Consider the following 17,951-nt stretch of genomic DNA (forward strand, 5'->3'; position numbering starts at 1 on the left):
ACTTTTAAAATGTTTGTTCACTGAAAGGTTAGTGTACAAAATTATTGGTGTCATTATGAGATACACACACGAACATAAACCACACCACCTCCACAGAAACACACCCACACCCCACATGTACACATATCTCCACACACACACACACTCTCACACCCCACACATACACTCTCACACCCCACACATACACCTATCCACATACACACATACACTCTCACACCTCACACATACACATATCCCCCCCACACACACTCTCACACCCCACACATACACATATCCCCCCACACACATACACTCTCATACCCCCCCCCACACATATCCCCCACACACATACACTCTCACACCCCACACATACACATATCCCTACACACACATACACTCTCACACCCCACACATACACATACCCCCACCATACACATACACTCTCACATGCCACACATACACATATACCCCCACACTCATACACACATACCACACATCTCAGTGTACCCTGATCTTATTTGTTCATAGTCTTCTTGATTCCTTTCTTGCTGGTTGTCTTCCTGTTCCAAATAGCCAGGCTCCCTTCTACATTTGTGTGTATATATGTATGAGTATGTGTTTGTTTTTTTGTTTTTTTAGTATATGTGTGTATATATCTGTAAATGTGTAAGTATATATATGACTATATGTATTTAAGTATGTATATGTGTGTATCATGTATATGTTATCTGTGTGAATGTGTGTCTATGTATATATGTGTATATGTGTGGCTGTGCACATGTGTATGTTTGTATGTATGTATACGTGTGTATGTATATGTGTGCTTATATATGCTTGTGTGTCTGTGTATGTGTTTGTATGTGTGCATCTATGTGTATACGTGTGTATGTGATTGCATGTGTATATATGCATGCATGCATGTGTATATGTATGTGTATATGTTTATTTGTGTGTATTTATAGATTTTCTAGGCTCTGCATATGAAAGAAAATATGGGATTTGTCTTTTGCCCCCCCCCATTCCCTCTCTCCTCTCTCCCTTTCAGACCACAATCTCTCATTTTCCAGTACTTCTTTCCCTTTCGTGTTCTCTCTCTATGCACACAGACACGCATCCTTCTACTTCTACACAACATTGTATTGCAGGATCTAGTCAGTTCACCATGACAAGAAATAAAAGGAATTCAAATTAGAAAGACGTGGCTAAGGGGATCTTCATCACAGAGAACATCTAAGTAGAGGAAACATGGTAACCCACTCAAATCCACTAGAACAAATTGAGGCAGATTTAGCAATTTTGTGAAATGCAACAACCACACTAGAAAGCAATTATATTTCTAGAATCTAGTAGCAAAATGATATGGCAGTGACATTTAAAAAGACTTCTAATACAATGTGCAGCAATACAAAATAAAATGTGCTACTGGGGGATAAATATTGCACAGCACACATGCAGGATCTGAAAACTGAAATTTACAACTCATTGCTGAAAGAATGTAAAGTCAACCCAAGGAGATGCTCGTGAATCAGAAACCTCACCACAGTAAAGCATTACGTTATTTCCTTAAACTGATCTGTACGTGTAATACAATCATAACTATACAGATATTTTTGAAGAAATTATAGACTCTAATGTTCAAATGGAAATTCAAAGACATAGACTAGATACCCCCTCCCCCCAAAAAATCTTAGAAATTTTAAGGAAAAGTTTAGAAGATGAAAACACATGAAGCTACCAAATATAGTAGTTCTTTTTTTCATTTTTAAAATTTATTTTAAAATTTATTTTAATTTTACATATCAGCCACAGATTCCTTTGTCCTCCCTTCATTCCTAGATGAAGAGTTAGGGCCAAATACTGCACTTGGTATTGAATAAGCAATTAGAGGATCTTGCTCTGGTTAGATCTAAAAACATATACCTACAAGGAACACTAAATGAATTCAGTAGGTTGTACTTATATAGTTATACATATGTATACCAGTAACAATAATTATTAAAGAAAAAGAGAAAAGGGGGCCAGGGAGATTGTAATCGATTTGGGGAACAGTGGAATAGGTGATGACTATGATTAGGGTACATTATTTGAAATTCTCAAATAAATAAGTATTTCATTACAAATATTGTGTCTATATTAATTGATGAAGGAAAATGATACTAGGTCTGATCAAGGACAAAACATTCTTTTACGCAGAAATTCACCTCTCTTCTAGAATGGAATTCCCAGTGCTGCTGAAATGTTCAACTGGTTTCTATTGTAGCAATAGGTCTCTTTTGAAGTTAGGTAAGTCTCACTGGCTATCAGTCAGGTGCCTGTGTTCTTTACCTAGATATTAGTTTTTTTGTATTGGGGAAGTCCTGTGGAGGAGGTGGAGGAAGGATCAGAGGAACCAGTGGGGTCAGGGACACCATGAGTATCTAGCCCACAGAATCAAGAGACTGACTCATGGGGGCTCCCAAAGATCAGGTAGCCTGTAAGAGTCTGAGCTAGGTCCTCTGCATATATGTTCTGGCTAAGTAGCTTTTGGTGTTCTTGTGGAACTCCTAATAGTACAAGCAGCAGTGGTCTTGGACTCTTTTGCCTACTTGTGGGACATTTTCCCTTCGACTGGGTTTCCTAAACCAGCCTTGGTACGATGGTATATGCCTGGTCTTATTGTAGCTTGGTATACCATGTTTGGTTGATATCCCTAGGAGTCCAGCTCTTTTCTCAGGGAGACAGAGTAGGGGTAGATCTGGAGAAAAGGGGAAATGGGGAGAGAGGCTGGGGGAGGGGAGAGAGAGGAAACTGTGGTTAGAATGTAATATATGAGATAATAATAATAATAATAATAATAACAATAATAATAATAATAATAATAAAAGGTAATGAATAGCTTTTCAATTTTTTTTGTTTGTTTTTTGAGACAGGGTTTCTCTGTGAAGCTTTCCTGGAACTCACTCTGTAGACCAGGCTGGCCTCAAATTCACAGAGATCTGCCTGCCTCTGCCTCCCAAGTGCTGGGATTAAAGGCATGTGCCACCACCGCCAGGCTTCATTTTTTTTTTTTTTAATTGAAAGTAGTCTTACCAAAGTGAATATTTCAGCTGGCCACCTGAGTTCCTTATATTGTAAGTTCAAAATAAAATTTTGATAAGGTTATAATATATGTGTATAAAGCTTTTATTTATAAAGTGAGAATAATTTCAATTAAAGATAAAAGAGATTGAGGGGAATACTATAGATAACCAAAGTAATTGGAATTTGATTTCTGGTCAGATGTTTGAAACTTTGAAGTAAGATAAAAATATCATGAAAAATTTAAAAGCAGAAGTAGATGACTATGAATGAAAATGTTGAATTAATGTTTAAGCTGGAACTCGAGTAGCTGACTAGGAGGAATCCATTCATGTACAATGACATACAGAAAGTACTATATAATATTGTATTGTTTGACCTTGAGTACAGGGCTTGTGGCATTTAGAAGATCATTAGGTTAAATTTTAATTAAGCCCTATCAAAAATTATTTCAATTTTTGCCCAAGATCATAGTGAAACTGTTGTACTTCTAAGACTACCAATGTGATTTCATTATTGCCTGATAGGACAAAGTTGACTCACTAGTGGGCTGCCCCAGTTACAGCTCCCACTTGAAATAATCACTTACATTACTCTTATCCCATAGGAATTTCATAACAGACAAAATCACCTTGTGCCTTTATACCTAATCAGGTTTCTGCTATGTCAGGAAAAAACAAAAACCTGACCTTCTTGCTTTAAATGACCCAAAGGGAGTTATTTATTGCATTAAATGCCATGAAAACCCACAAAATATACAGCATCTAAGGCAGACATAATAAATCATCACAATTTTTCATACAAACTAACAGTGCAGGTACCTAGCAAAATACCAACAGAGAATAATGCTGACACCTGTTCCAAAGACTGATGAAGAAACTATGCTGAATGAAAGTTTAATCACTGATTTCCTATTGCACAGTCAGTTTCCTAATGAGACCACATAATTACAAGTGAGAGAATTCATATCCCTGGCTAATACATAATTATATCTGGAAGCATAGCTACTAAACTAGGAAACTGAATCATTTCAGGAAGATACTTTGCACATACAAGGTAGGGAGATATTTAATGAAGGGGATGCTCGGTTTCTTGTTTATGCATTCAAAATTTTAAGTGAATTTTAAGCAAGATCCAAGAGGCCTAGAAGGTTTTTGTTACTCCGTGGAAGAATTCACTCAACGGTATAACATATGAAATTCTGTGAAATAAATGTCTACTAAAGTTCAAGTCTTCAGGCTTCGTTAAACTTTGGAACAAGTTGACCATTCCCATTTTTGTTGTTGTTGCAATTGTTCTAGAATGACTCCAATTCCTGACACCACACTCATAAATAATAGAAGAAATTGAAATCTTTCAATCATTGTCACTCTCTGTAACATTGCCCATTGTTAGACTGTTGAGTAAAGGTGATGGATGCCTTCATAGTTACCCGCAAACTTCTCCTTCTGAAATTCTATTTTGAAGGAAGGTGTTTGTCAAGCTTATAAATGGAGTCAGTGTCAAGTAATAAATTTTTCTTAATGCAAATTGGAACTGGATGAATGTAAGGAGTGCCAATGAATAATAAGCCGATGTCTTATCCATATTTCAGCCAGCTTTACAGGACTCTGCACAGGCATGAGAGCCGTGATTGTTTGAAGAAGACCTAAAATGTGGATAGGCCGCTGTGGAACACAGTGATAACTTCAAACACAGTGGTGACCAGTTAGAAGTGATTTTTGATCTTGCAGAATCCTGTAACATGATTAGAACAGGGGATAACAGACTTAGACACAGCTGCATCCATGTCTATCACTAAATCCTCAGATATAATCTAAAACTCAAAACAAAGTCTTGAAACTCAGGAAGTTACTGAATTTTAGAGCAAGCAACTCCATTCGAGATGCCAATTCTTCCTTTCAGCTATCTTAATTCAGTTGCAAGATACCATTGAGCGGCATCTGTATTCAAGACATTGCATTTGTTTTACAGTCACAAAGATAAAACTGGACAGGTGAGGTAGTTTCTTCCAGTCAGTTTGTGATTTATACACCTACAATAGATATATAAACATATACATGTGATCTCTATATATGAAATATGCACATGAAATACAACGTCACAAATCCAGTATCTCTAATCTAGGCTTAGGGGTATAGGCTAAGAATAAAGTATAGAACTCTTGTATTGTTCTGTTAAAATCTAAATCTATAAATTTCAGTAAAAAAAAAAAAAAAAAAAAAAAAAAAAAAAAACTATGGCAAAGACTAAATGTTGAAACTATCAAGAGGATAGAATACTCTCATGGTACTCCAATAGTTCCCAATCAAAGGCAACATTATCAAATACCAATGAAGAGAAAAACACATCTTCTGATCAATGTGCTGTCACTTTTCATAAGACAAGCATGGATTCTTGAACCTCACCTTGTGTCTCTAGAAGTTGTTAAACTGATGAGGTCCTTTTTTTTTTTTTCCCGAAGAAGTTTAAGTTATTTGTGTCACTTGAAATTTTATTATATCATCTAGGTCTTAATAAAAAGAAGATTCCTTGGTCAAAAATTAATGAGATAGTTAGAGTATTTGGTTGGAACATTCGCTGGTTTAGACCATCTTATTAAGAATACTGAAGTGTCGTGTGATGAGGTCCAGGCTGCCCCAGAACACTGCTGGATTTCAGCATGAAGAGGCCAGAAACTTCACACATATTAAAAATAATCCCTAAATTCAAGTTTATCCATATTTATTGAATTCAATTTATGTCTATTAAAACTATGCAATTCTTCACTCATGTTACAATAAAGCTGTATGATGCATAAAGAGATAAAATCCTTAGTGGGTAAAGGTTGTGGTTCTGGGCCAGACTGTCTGAGTTTAAAGTTTAAAGTGACACTCCTACTTGTTACTTAACCTTATGATTATCATGCCAATTTCAGAACTTCTCTTTGCCTCAAATTCCCCATCTGCAAACACAAATGGCAATGTATAGTATTTTTCATTTTGTAGGACTGCCAAAAATTAAAGCAAACAAATTTTATAAAGTATTTAGTAAACAATAAGAACTTTGTAAATGTTCCTTATAAGAGCAATCACTAAATATATAATATGAAATATATATATATATATATATATATTTACTATAGTATATATATATATATATACTATAAATTTTGAAAATAGAATAAACACTCATTTTGACAAAAATCACACAAGAAAATTTATGTGAGTAGGTAAAAAAGAGATAACATAATACACATTTACAAAAAAAAATGAAGCCCAATTATAAATGATTGCTGTTAGAATTTCGGAGAATTAAAACTTAAAATGAATAAACTTCGGCTTTTAAGACCTGGTCTTTTAAGGGTATGTAGAAAGGCTAAAAGTGAAATTTATATAAAAACAATATCTAATTTGAGAAACTGAAAAGTTCTATCATACAGGTGCAATAACAAAAAATGTGCAAAAGGAAATAGGGAATGCAGCACTGTAGTGTATGAAGATGTCAGGAAAATGCCAGAGAGAAAGCCAACTAAAGAACAAACCACATTTGTAAACCAGTAACATAGAGTACAATGTGCAGCAAAACTCTTTTCTGTATGAGAAGTACAATAATGACCCAAACAGAAGATTTCAGCGAGACTAAGCATTCAAGAGTGTAGAGAAGGGCACATAATATACACTGAGAATTCTGCAAGGCATTCCAAAATGACACTCTGATAGTTGAATGGTAATACCTTGAATTCAAGTAACTACTCTGGTCTTGTGGACTTAGAGAAGACATAACGGTTCTTACTTATTTGCTTCTTCTAATCTCACAAATATCTTCCCATTAGGTGGGCATATACAGTGTATAAAGTACTATGCTAGCATACCAAACATACATAGTGTATAAAGTACTATGCTAGCACACCAAACATCTTCCCATTAGGTGGACATATACAGTGTATAAAGTACGATGCTAGCACTCTGCTTCTCATTCATGACAGCCTATATCCTTCACTTTGGAGTTGATGGGTTGATTTTGTTGCTGTGTGTGTGTGTGTGTGTGTGTGTGTGTGTGTGTGTGTGTGTGTGTGTGTCTGCATATGTGTTTATGCCATTTTAGTGTAGATAGCTGTGGAAGCCAAAAGAGAGTGTCAGATCTCCTGGAGCTGAAATGGCAGGTGGTTGTGAGCTTCCTGATAAGGATTCTGGGACTGAATGTGAGTTCTTTAGCAGAGCAGTAAGTGCTCTTAACCACTCATCTCAGTACTAATGGCATATGGAAGATGATAACTTTCTTTTGTAGAATATAAAAGTCTAACAAAGTTGATTTCACAACATTTTTACATTTTAATTATTGAAAAAAAAAACCATTACGTAGGCAAAGATTAATTCTGAACTTCGATGATTCAGCACAACTATCATTGAGGCATATTACTAAGTTACATTATGCCATGCAATGTAATGTCAGTGTGGGTTTCAATACATATTTGCCAGAAGAGGGAGGTATAATTATCTGGACAGACTGTGAATTCTAAATTAACCTTATTTATCTCACTTTGGAGAGCTGGAGGAGATGTTTGAGTTAGTCAGCTTTTCTTTCTTTCTGACAAAATACTTGAGAAAGTAACTTAAAGGCTAACAGACATATTTTAGACCTTAGCTGAAGAGATGCCAGGGCATGATAAGTCCCTTTGGTTCCATGTAACTGGCCTGTGCCCAGGCAGTACATGATGACTCCAGATGTGGCAGAAGAAGGCTGTTTATTTCATGGCAGCCAGGAAACAGAGAGAGTGACAAGAAGGCTCTGGGTGCAAGGCAGCACCATCATAGGCACACCAGGTCCTATCTCCCATAGGAAACATTGTGAGAGACACTTCATATAAGAAACAAGACTGTCAAAAGACCAAATATCTCATCAAAGTGACATATATTTTTGTATAGTTTAAATAAGGTGTTTTGCAAATTCATTTTATCAGTAAAGTCTTTAGGTTTGCTGTTCCCAAAAAAATATGGAAGACAGTAAAAAGCAGAACTATGATGAATGAAATAAGGTAAGGATATGCCACAAAAGTTCTATGGATATAATTCAAATATGAATATAATGAGGCTGGATTTTAATGGATCTGGTTGCCACTTCATTATCATGAAAAATGGAATCTTTTAAAAAGGGTATTTTCAATCAATATTAATTCTGTTCTCCTTTTCTCCCATCTGTTTTCTTTGCTCACATAAAGGTGGGCTGATGATAAAGATGAAATACTGCATTAATTCATACACATTACAAGAAGGCCTAGTAGTGTTAGCATGTATTGACTTTCAAAGGCTCCTGTCTACTGATTTAAGTCACACTTTTTCTCCTGCCACAGAGTGTGGACCAATGTTTAAAGCCTCAGTAATGCAGTCCCAGCAAAATCAGTTTCAGGCTTTGTTGGCACTAAGCATATCAAAACAAGAAGAGATGAAGAGGTAGCTTGAATGGCCACTCTCACAGACATCTGTGCAGTGATTCACATCAAAAGGCCATCAGCAAGCAATACCCTCACACTGTAGCCATACAAGAAGCAACTGAGTTGAAACAGGTACCTGGCCCCTTCATCCCACCAGGATTTCCATGTCCTTTCAAGGTTGGCTGAGTTAATATCTAGCTACTATTTGACTAATTTGCCTTACATTTGGAACAACAATGACTTGAAGCACTTCTACCCTCATAAACACCTAAGAGATGCAAAGGAGAGAATGCCTTTAATTTCAATATTTCTCTAGGATACCAATAATTGAGTGATAACTCTGCATTGTAAATTAGCACTTGAAAAAGGTGTAGGCCATGCACATTAAATTATACACATATTTCTTTTGTTTGATTTATTCATGAACATGCATCATTCTGTTGTTTAATCTCCAAATTTATATTCTTAGGAGGGGATGAATGTTTGCAAAGTGTGTGCTGTGTTCCTCTTAGGACTTTCACCATAACTTTCCGAATTTACATTTTCTATTGGGAGACTCAAGAGGATAAATGCCTTGCCTATGTCCAGGACTTCTGTAAGGAGTAGAATATGGTATTCATCTGCCTGAATCTAAATTGGAGGTTTTCTCAAAACCACAATCAATCGTGTCTACTTATAAAAAAGTTCCAAATGTAAAATCAACTGTTTTGTTGGCTAGTAAAATCAATTCTTCCTGGCATCATTGCCCGTGTGGGTGTTTAACAAGTAGTTGTGTTCAGCAGAAGGGATTCTGATATTTGAAAATTTGAGGCAATGAAAAGCAACAACTGGAAATGTTTGTTACTAATAATTATAATAATAACAAAACCAATATTTGAGTGCTTTCCATGGGCCAGACATTGGATCATGCATCTACTTGACAAAACATTTCATTTAGTCCTCATAACAATAACTGTTATTATTTCCCACCTTTACAAGTTAAAAATTGAAACCTTAGAAAAAGTGACCTACTTGCCTAATTTGCATGGTCACTGAGAGGCAGAAGAGGCCTTAGAATACACGGCTGAAATCCAAGCCTATTCTATTAGTTCATAGATTTAAATTCATTTCTTACCTTTATAATAATTTACCTCTTTTACTTACTAGAAATAATTAGAAAATATTAGTCACTCAACAAAAAGTGTAACAAACATCTAAAGCAGAAATCTAAGGAATACAGAAAATCTCAAAGTTATCAGATCATAAGGTACAATGGCAAAACAGTGGCTTCTATGCCACAGGATTAGTCACCCACACTGTCCATCCTGTGGCCCTCTTCTCCATTTTCAGAGCTATGCTAATCTATGACAATCCATTAGATCCGTATTTTAATGGGTAAACAGCCTCCATACCTAGGAAATTTAAAGAAGAAACCAAAAAAGTGATTTGCTTGATGTCACATTTTTGTTTAGCTGGAGAGACAGTGGAGTTGTGGTCTCTCAACACCAGTCTAATACTCTATGAAAGAACCGAAAATTCTTAAAATTCTAAAGGAAATCATAATTATTGCTGTCAATCTGTATATTTAAGCATTAATGAAACACCTGTGCAACCACCAGCATTATGATTGTGCTGTACTTAGCATACATAATTGGTGACAATTCTAGAAGTTGCATTTATTCTTCCAGATGTGTGTTTTGCTCTTAAACCTTGAGGAGTAGAGCTGAACAAAGTTAGAATTACCTATGAATTGATCAGGCAATGGGATTGTTTAATGTTGTAGTTACCCAAGATCTAGGGATAAAATAGGGATCTTAACTTTAGGCCCAGGACTCAGAAAAAGAAAAGGCAGAAGCATTAATGCATTGCACAGTTTAATGATAGGAGCCAGATCCCTCTCTCCATGAATGGCAGCTTCATTACCTTCAAAAGATCTCTTCTCAAAGATGCAATTCAATAGAGGACTCTCAATCCAGACTGAGACTGGGGATTTGTTTACCTGCCAATTCCCTCGCACATCTGTTCCCCTTCTGTTTCTTTCTTGATGTTAAAAAGTCCTGTTTCATCATGGTAGGGCCCTGTAACTCTGCAAGTCCTTTTAGCTGGCTTCAAGTACCAAAAAGATTCTTACAGTTTGGAATTATAGTCTGATTGACAGCAGCAATAATTGAATGCACTTTGTCTTGCAGCTGCCAATCCACGGCAAATAATGATAGCTCATTTAATCACATTTCTTAGGATGAATAAGGAAGAGTTGCTTTAATTTTTGCTACTTTAGGTGCTTTTAATATTAACATACTCACCCATTTGCATTCATTCATTCCCTCCCCCCATTCAACTGAAACACTTGTTTTTGACTAAAGAAATGCTGAACAAAGGGTTACAAACAAACTGTCCCATTTGTTTGTTTATAACTGCACTATGAAAATGCACAAACACATTTCTATTTCAAAAATTAAGAATCAAGAAGCCAAAGATCTGCTTGAAAAGTCAATCCCTTGACAAGGACTGCTGCAAGGATGATTAAGCCAGAAAGTTTCACATGCTTCAGGAAGGGAAGATGGCATTTGGTGAGGCAGCATTCACCTCAAAGAATACACAGAGAAGATAGTTTGAAGAAGATTCAGCATTAGTCTCTAGCACTGATGTTAACAGTTATTGCAATCCTACTGATGTATTATCTTGGTTAAGGCTCTTTGGGAACAGGCAATCCAAACTATTGGAAATGGTTGAGTTTTGTTTGTTTGTTTGTTCATCTTGAAATGTCAGGATATTCAATGATCAGAGGCAATCACTTAATTCTTTGAGGATTTCATATGATGTAGTATTTTGTCAGTATTCCCCATCTCTTCCCAGACCTATTCCTACCTCCCTACTTACCCAAAATCCTCTTCTCTCTGTGTATCTTTTAAAAATCCATCTAAGTCGGGCAGTGGTGGCACACGCCTTTAATCCCAGCACTCGGGAGGCAGAGCCAGGTGGATCTCTGTGAGTTCGAGGCCAGCCTGGGATACCATGTGAGTTCCAGGAAAGGTGCAAAACTACACAGAGAAACCCTGCCTTGAACCCCGCCCCCCCAAAAAAAAAGAATCCATCTAGCCTAATACTCTTGGTTATGGGACCTAGTCTGGAGCATGGTTTTTACCAGGGGGTCATACCCTTACGAAAACTAACCCTGTTTTGCATTGATGATTTCTAATGAGTTTGAGTTGAATTTAATTGTAGAGGGGTCTGTTTATTATTATGACATATAAGATATATTTCTAATGTGAAGAAAAAAATTTAAAAATTTCTACAACAATCCCAAGGGAATTCATATTTTAAATCTGAATATAAATATACATAACACAGGGTTATATATAGTTCTCATGCTCTTTTCCCGTAACTATATTCACTTTGATAATAGGACATAGGAAGTAAGCCAAAAGCACCTGAAGGAGTCTCAAAATAGCCATAAGTAACTCAATACCGGAGCATCAAAGCAAATATGCTTTCAGAGAACAATGGCGAGATAATGGTCACAAGACAGAGACCAATCACAATTAATCACCTGTGTCTACTTTAAAAAGCAGAGGCCGGAAGTGGCATGCATCAGAAGATGAGAGCCAGAAGCAACTGCCAAATGCAGAGTTGGTACAGGAGCTGACAAAGGAATGTATGGCTTTACAAAGAAAATAAAACTACCCTTAAAGTACTAATAGGTGATATGAATCTGGATAAGTTGATAAAGCAAGCATGAAAACTGAGTAATACAATGCTTTGCCCTATCTCACTTTGTTTTCCACCTTCCATAGAACTGCTGGCATTTTTGCAATTAGTTTGTTAAACTATGGAAAATATTTGTCTAAAATCTAGGAGGAGGATTAGTAAGGCCAGGAATTAGAGGAGGTTAACCATGAAGCAAATGAATTTCAGATTCAGTGCCCTTTGCTTCCATAGCTCACGTCATGGCCCTTCTCACAGCTTTGCATTAAAGCTTTCTTCCTTTTCAAACACCCACAACCTCCCACCAAACTGCTTCAAGCTACTCAGAACTTGCCTTTGGCTTCAGTTCTGGCTCTTTTAATGGTGAAAGGACCAGTACCAGGCATCAGTACCAGGGATGGCGTGATAAAGTGTATTTAACGAATGTGTTGTCCCACCCCTGGCTCTCCCTTCTCTTTCTTGGTACTTTCTTTTTTTCTCCCACTTAGCTAACTGTCTCTCAGTGCCCTGTAACCTCTCTCACATGTTCTTTTTCTGCCTCCATTTTTCTTCCCTTATTTTAGTCGGTTTCTGTGGCCCCCCAACTATAGCCCTTCCCTTAAAGTATCTCAACTAGACAACTCCCATTGTCAATTCTTTCTGCCACATTGAGATTTAACCCTGTCCTGGCTTGTTAATAGATGTACAACTCAGCAATATCTTTCTCGATAATCTTAGAGCCATCCTGCAAAAGTTAATCAAGAAATATGGTCTTTTCTCTGCTTCCTGTGGAAACGCTGAAGTTTAATGTCTGTAAATGCCAACTACTAAGCAGAGAATGCCTAGGAGTCACAAACCAGGATCCCACATAACCTCTGTCAGTCCTTATCCATTGGTACATTAACCCCAAGGATGCAACACGTCTCTCACCTTTTGCTTCATCAGAGCCCAGTGCAATCCCTCTCCCCTCTAGTGACAGACTAGAATAAAGTTACCCTTGGCCTTCGGGGGACTCTTATTCTTGACAATGCAGACACCAGCTATTCTTACAAGGCTTCAGAGCAGTATCTATTTCTAACATATGAGAATGCCTTTCTTTCCACAGGGTTGTTAGTCTTGATCCTCTACTTCCTCCTAGCTTTTCACTTCCTATCCATGCTCACTTCAGTCTGGCTTATCTGACATCCCTAACCACGAACAGCTCTTTTATACCACCACACCCTGTTTCTGTTTTCTTTCTTTCTCTTTCCTCTATAAAAAGTAATTCCTCTATTTGGTCTTTGCCCACTTATTGACTAGCCCCTCTATTAGACTGTGTATTCAATGAGATCAGAGACAATATATGATTTCTGTGCTGTCTTACTTAACTTTGAATCTTTAGCATTGACTACAGTGCTATAATACACTCCAGGCACACAGTAAGTCTTTCAAACATTTGCTGATTCAAATGCATCAGTAATTGTCAATCCCAGTCATAGTATCTACAATCACAGATATTAGGAAGCTCTGCTATTTTGTGGGTATTGTGGCCATAAGACAATTGGGATGATAGGCATCATGATTGACAATTGTAGCATGCTGGTCACATGGTTCAGTCCCAGCCATGGAGATGTCATTACTGAGATAAGCTTTAGAGGAGGACTGATTCCTTCACTTAGTTCTTATGGACAATAGCCTTGCCATGATTTGAATGCTGTGCCTTCCCATATGCATACTTTGAAACTTTTTCTTACATGGTAGTAGTCTTCAGTAGGGTTTTGGGAAGTCATCAAGGCCATTGATTTATGAATGGGTTTAGTGTTCTTATAAGAGTGGCCCAAGGAATCCTATTTGCACCTTGCTTCCATGGTGTGACAATGCAGTAAGAAGTTTTCATCTATGAGAAAGAGGCCATTATCAGCCACAGCCTGTTAGTGGCTTATTCCTGATCATCAATGCTTTCAAAATCGTTCATGTACTACAAACTGCAGCTGATTATAATCTGCCCCATCCAAAGTATCTGATTCAAGTATTTGATTATAGACCGGATAGGATAAGACAAGTCTGAAGACTCAATTCCTGTCTATAGCTTTGGGTATGAAGTGAACCATCAGTAGACAAGAGAATTTCATTAAAACATGGAGAAAACCAGAGAGGGATGGGGGAGGAAGAGAGAGGGGAGGGTAATGGAAAGAAAAGAACAGGAGTTATGACTCAAGACCCAAGGGCCTGTCACTTCCACCAGACTTCCCACCAGAAGGCAGGGCTGCTTTCTGATGCTCATTGTGAGTAAATGTGGAGAACAGCCTTATCTTCTTCCAAGCTTAGTTTTGCACTAACTCTCCCCAGAGAGTTATTTGTGTCAGCATTTAATTCATGGTATGATTCTCTGTACAGGAAAGCTGGCATTTTCCCTCCAGAAATTTTTTAGTTTTATAAACATCTGAGAAATGAGTACATATGCTTTTGTCACCCTTAAGATAGCTTTATAGTAAGTCTACACTGATATTAGATAAGGGTTTCCTATAGCAAATATATGGAACAATTCTCTAATTTTAGTTTTATTGAATAAACTGTATCAGCCTTTTAAAATTGTACCAAGACAGTAGGAGAAGGCAGAAATCACTTGTCAGTAAAGACATCATATTTAATATTCAATAAATTACCACTACTAAGAAATGTAGATGTTCATGAATCAAATGTAAAGAAGGGAGGAAAAACTGGAAGGGAAGAAAGAAGTGGTCTTAAGGAAAGGTGGAATTATATGTAGATCTAAGAGAAATCACTACAGAGAAAAGGCCCTATTGGGGTCAGCATTCCTTACCCAAGACAACCGTTCTCAGGCAAGGTCCACAAGAGAAGATTGAAGTGAGCTGCACTTGCCTTTAGATAAATTCAGAACAGGTATTAATAAAAAGTCATAAAAGGGAAAAGGCTGAGGTATTTATGCTGAGACACTTTGCAAGAATCTACTTTTGTGTTTTTCTTGATGATGACAAACTTGAGCTCTCTAAATTTTCTTTATGTTCTCACTAAGCTGACATTTAAAGGTGATATGCCAAAATATTTATTCACTACTTAACCAAAGGCCAGCAGTTTCACACAAATATTAAAATTATCTCACTGAAACAAGGGGTTACCCTTTTCAAAGTATTGTCAGTGGTAGAGAAGAAAGTTTCTTTTTCAAAAAACCTTAAGCATTATTAATTGAAAAAAAAGTTTAGTTCAACCATAATTTATGGCTGATAATATATAAGCAAACAACTCAAACCGGCAAACAAAGGATAAAGAAACACCCTCATCATGCACTGCATCAAGTTAAAAACACCTTTTGCTCCTTTTGAACCTGTCCTAATAGTGTCCAATGATGCGACTTTGAACTGTACAAAGTGGACTTCCCAAAACAGAAGGAATTCCCAATGTATGTGTGAAATCCTCTATGTAACTAATAATGATTTAAAAATCATATACAACAAAATGAAGGCATAAATGGTTCAAATCAGTTTCTTTTGCCTTGTGTAATTTTTAAGGGCTATTCAACTAAAACATTTTGTGGATAATAAAATACCTATACTGATCTCTCATTAAAATAATATACCCAATTGCAAAATAATCTTGTTCCTAATAGTATATCCTCTTAAGATGCTATCCAATTAATTGAAGCACATACTTATCTGCCACTTAGCTAAACTCCCAGGAGAATTTTAAATTAATTTGCAATAGATGATTTTGGAGCAGGTAAGATAAGTTCTAATTTCTTTGGGTCACTCCCCCTCTTACTAGATCGTGTATAAGTATGAAACTTAGTTTATATTTTGTCATTATTTTTTACTACTTAATGCACTTCAGAGTGCTATGTGACAGCTAGGGGAATGAAGGGAGAAGTTCTTCTTCCCCATGGCAAACCCTGACTGATTTTCAAACAGAATAGTATGTATATTAAGGAATAAAGGATAGAATGGTACTTACAATACTAGGTACTAAGAAACTTCTTGCTAAAAAGCACTTGCTCCTCGTCTGGGCCAAGTATACTAAAAGTAAGATGGAAAGAAGTCATCTCTGCTTCATTTATCCAGTCTTCATTTCTTTGGGATACCTCTGCATGCAGGCTTGTTAATCATTCTAGAAACCAGTAAACCAATACTAGAAACCTATCTCATTCCCCTATAAGGACGAAGATTTGAAGCTAACAGTAACTAAGGTATCTTGTAACGTTCAACAATGTTCTCTTCCAAACCTCCAAGTAGTGTGCAAAGATCTCTAGTTCTTCTACAACTGCAGTCACCCTGGAGTCCAGGAACAACAAAGTTCTCAGGACAGACCATCCTCAACCACAGATGACAGTAACTACCTATGAGGGTGAGGCTGGACCCTGGAGCATGAGTATTCATCTCCTGAGAATCAGACCTAATCAATAAGGATGTCTTTCAGTCACTTTGCAAAGAAAAACTGACATGACAATCCACCATATCACACCTTGCCCAAGTGTTGAACAAATCTAAGTAACAATCCCATCAAGTTTACCCTATGGATTTATTAGGCTATGTATAGGAATGTGAGTGACCTCAAATCTGCCACACCATTGAAAAGTATTATTCTAGTAAGGAGGAAGACTTCCTCATAGCTGCCTAGATGGGATGCCCCCTTCAGTTACCTTCCTACCGTCTATTCACTCCAGCACCTCCTGAAAGGAGACCATGGGCAGAATTGCATAAAGGTGGCAAGGAAGTAGAAGAGGGAGTAAACAAAATCTCAATTAGTGACCTTCCTCACTCTCTTCTGCGAGTGAATGTCAGATTCTAATTTCTCATGTGAATAGTCAGAGTTGTTAAGTTGAAGATTATAGCATGAAGGACAGTGTTCCATTCCCCAACACCAGAGTACTTAGTTTTGACTTCATTCTGCATACTTAGTGCTTTTAACTCTAATTCTTCCTCCCTTAATTCTAAAGCACATATCAATATCCCAAAGAAAACTGAGGTCACTGACACTCTGTATGTCTTTCTCTTCCCAAATCACATTTATTAAACCTTCTTTCTCTGCCTTTCATCATGACTCTTTAGTTGCTAGATATGGATGGTGTGTGAGCCTAGTCCTTTGGGACTTCAACAGCCAGGACTTCTGCCCTGAAACTCCAGTCATATGACCACAGGCTGCGGCAATAGGGATGCAGGTGGGGTTTAGAAGATATTGATCAAAAGAAATAAATTTGTTAGAGAGGAGTAATAAATTTAGATCTATATAATATGATGGATATAGCGAAAAACAACATATTATTGAAACTTTTTTCTCCTTTTTTATTTATTATATTTGTGTTTTAATTTTACACATCAGCCATGGGTTCCCCTGTCCTCCCCCCTCTTGCCCCTGACCCCACCTTCCCCTCAGCCCCTCCCCTCCATTCCCATCTCCTCCAGGGCAAAGACTCCCCTGGGGATTCATTTAAACCTGGTGGATTCAGTATAGGCAGGTCCAGTCCCCTCCTTCCAGGCTGAGCAGTTTCCCTGTGTAAGCCCAAGGTTCCAAACAGCCAGCTCATGCACTAAGGACAGGTCCCAGTCCCACTGCCTGGGTGCCTCCCAAACAGTTCAAGCTATTCAATTGTCTCACTTATCCAGAGGGCCTGATCCAGTCTGGGGCTCCACAGCTTTTGGTTCATAGTTCATGTGTTTCCTTTAGTTTTGCTATTAGTCCCTGTGCTTTTCCAATCTTATTTTTGAAATTTTTAAAAAGAAATATTAAATGATATAAAAATGATGAAGGTATAAGGCAATACATACATTATCAGTATGATTTAGCCACACATATGCATGTTTGTGCATGGATATTAAAACATCATCTTATTCATTATAAATGCAAT

The 17,951-nt window shown here is 37.1% G+C and overlaps 1 long non-coding RNA gene across 1 annotated transcript in view; it reads right to left on the reverse strand.

Annotated features, from left to right (window-relative positions):
• Positions 1-17,951, reverse strand: part of LOC118578362 — a 203,422-nt gene that overhangs the window by 19,330 nt on the left and 166,141 nt on the right. The window lies entirely within an intron of this gene.

Source organism: Onychomys torridus, chromosome 2 (assembly GCF_903995425.1).
Source record: "Onychomys torridus chromosome 2, mOncTor1.1, whole genome shotgun sequence".
In the NCBI taxonomy this organism is placed as follows: domain Eukaryota; kingdom Metazoa; phylum Chordata; class Mammalia; order Rodentia; family Cricetidae; genus Onychomys; species Onychomys torridus.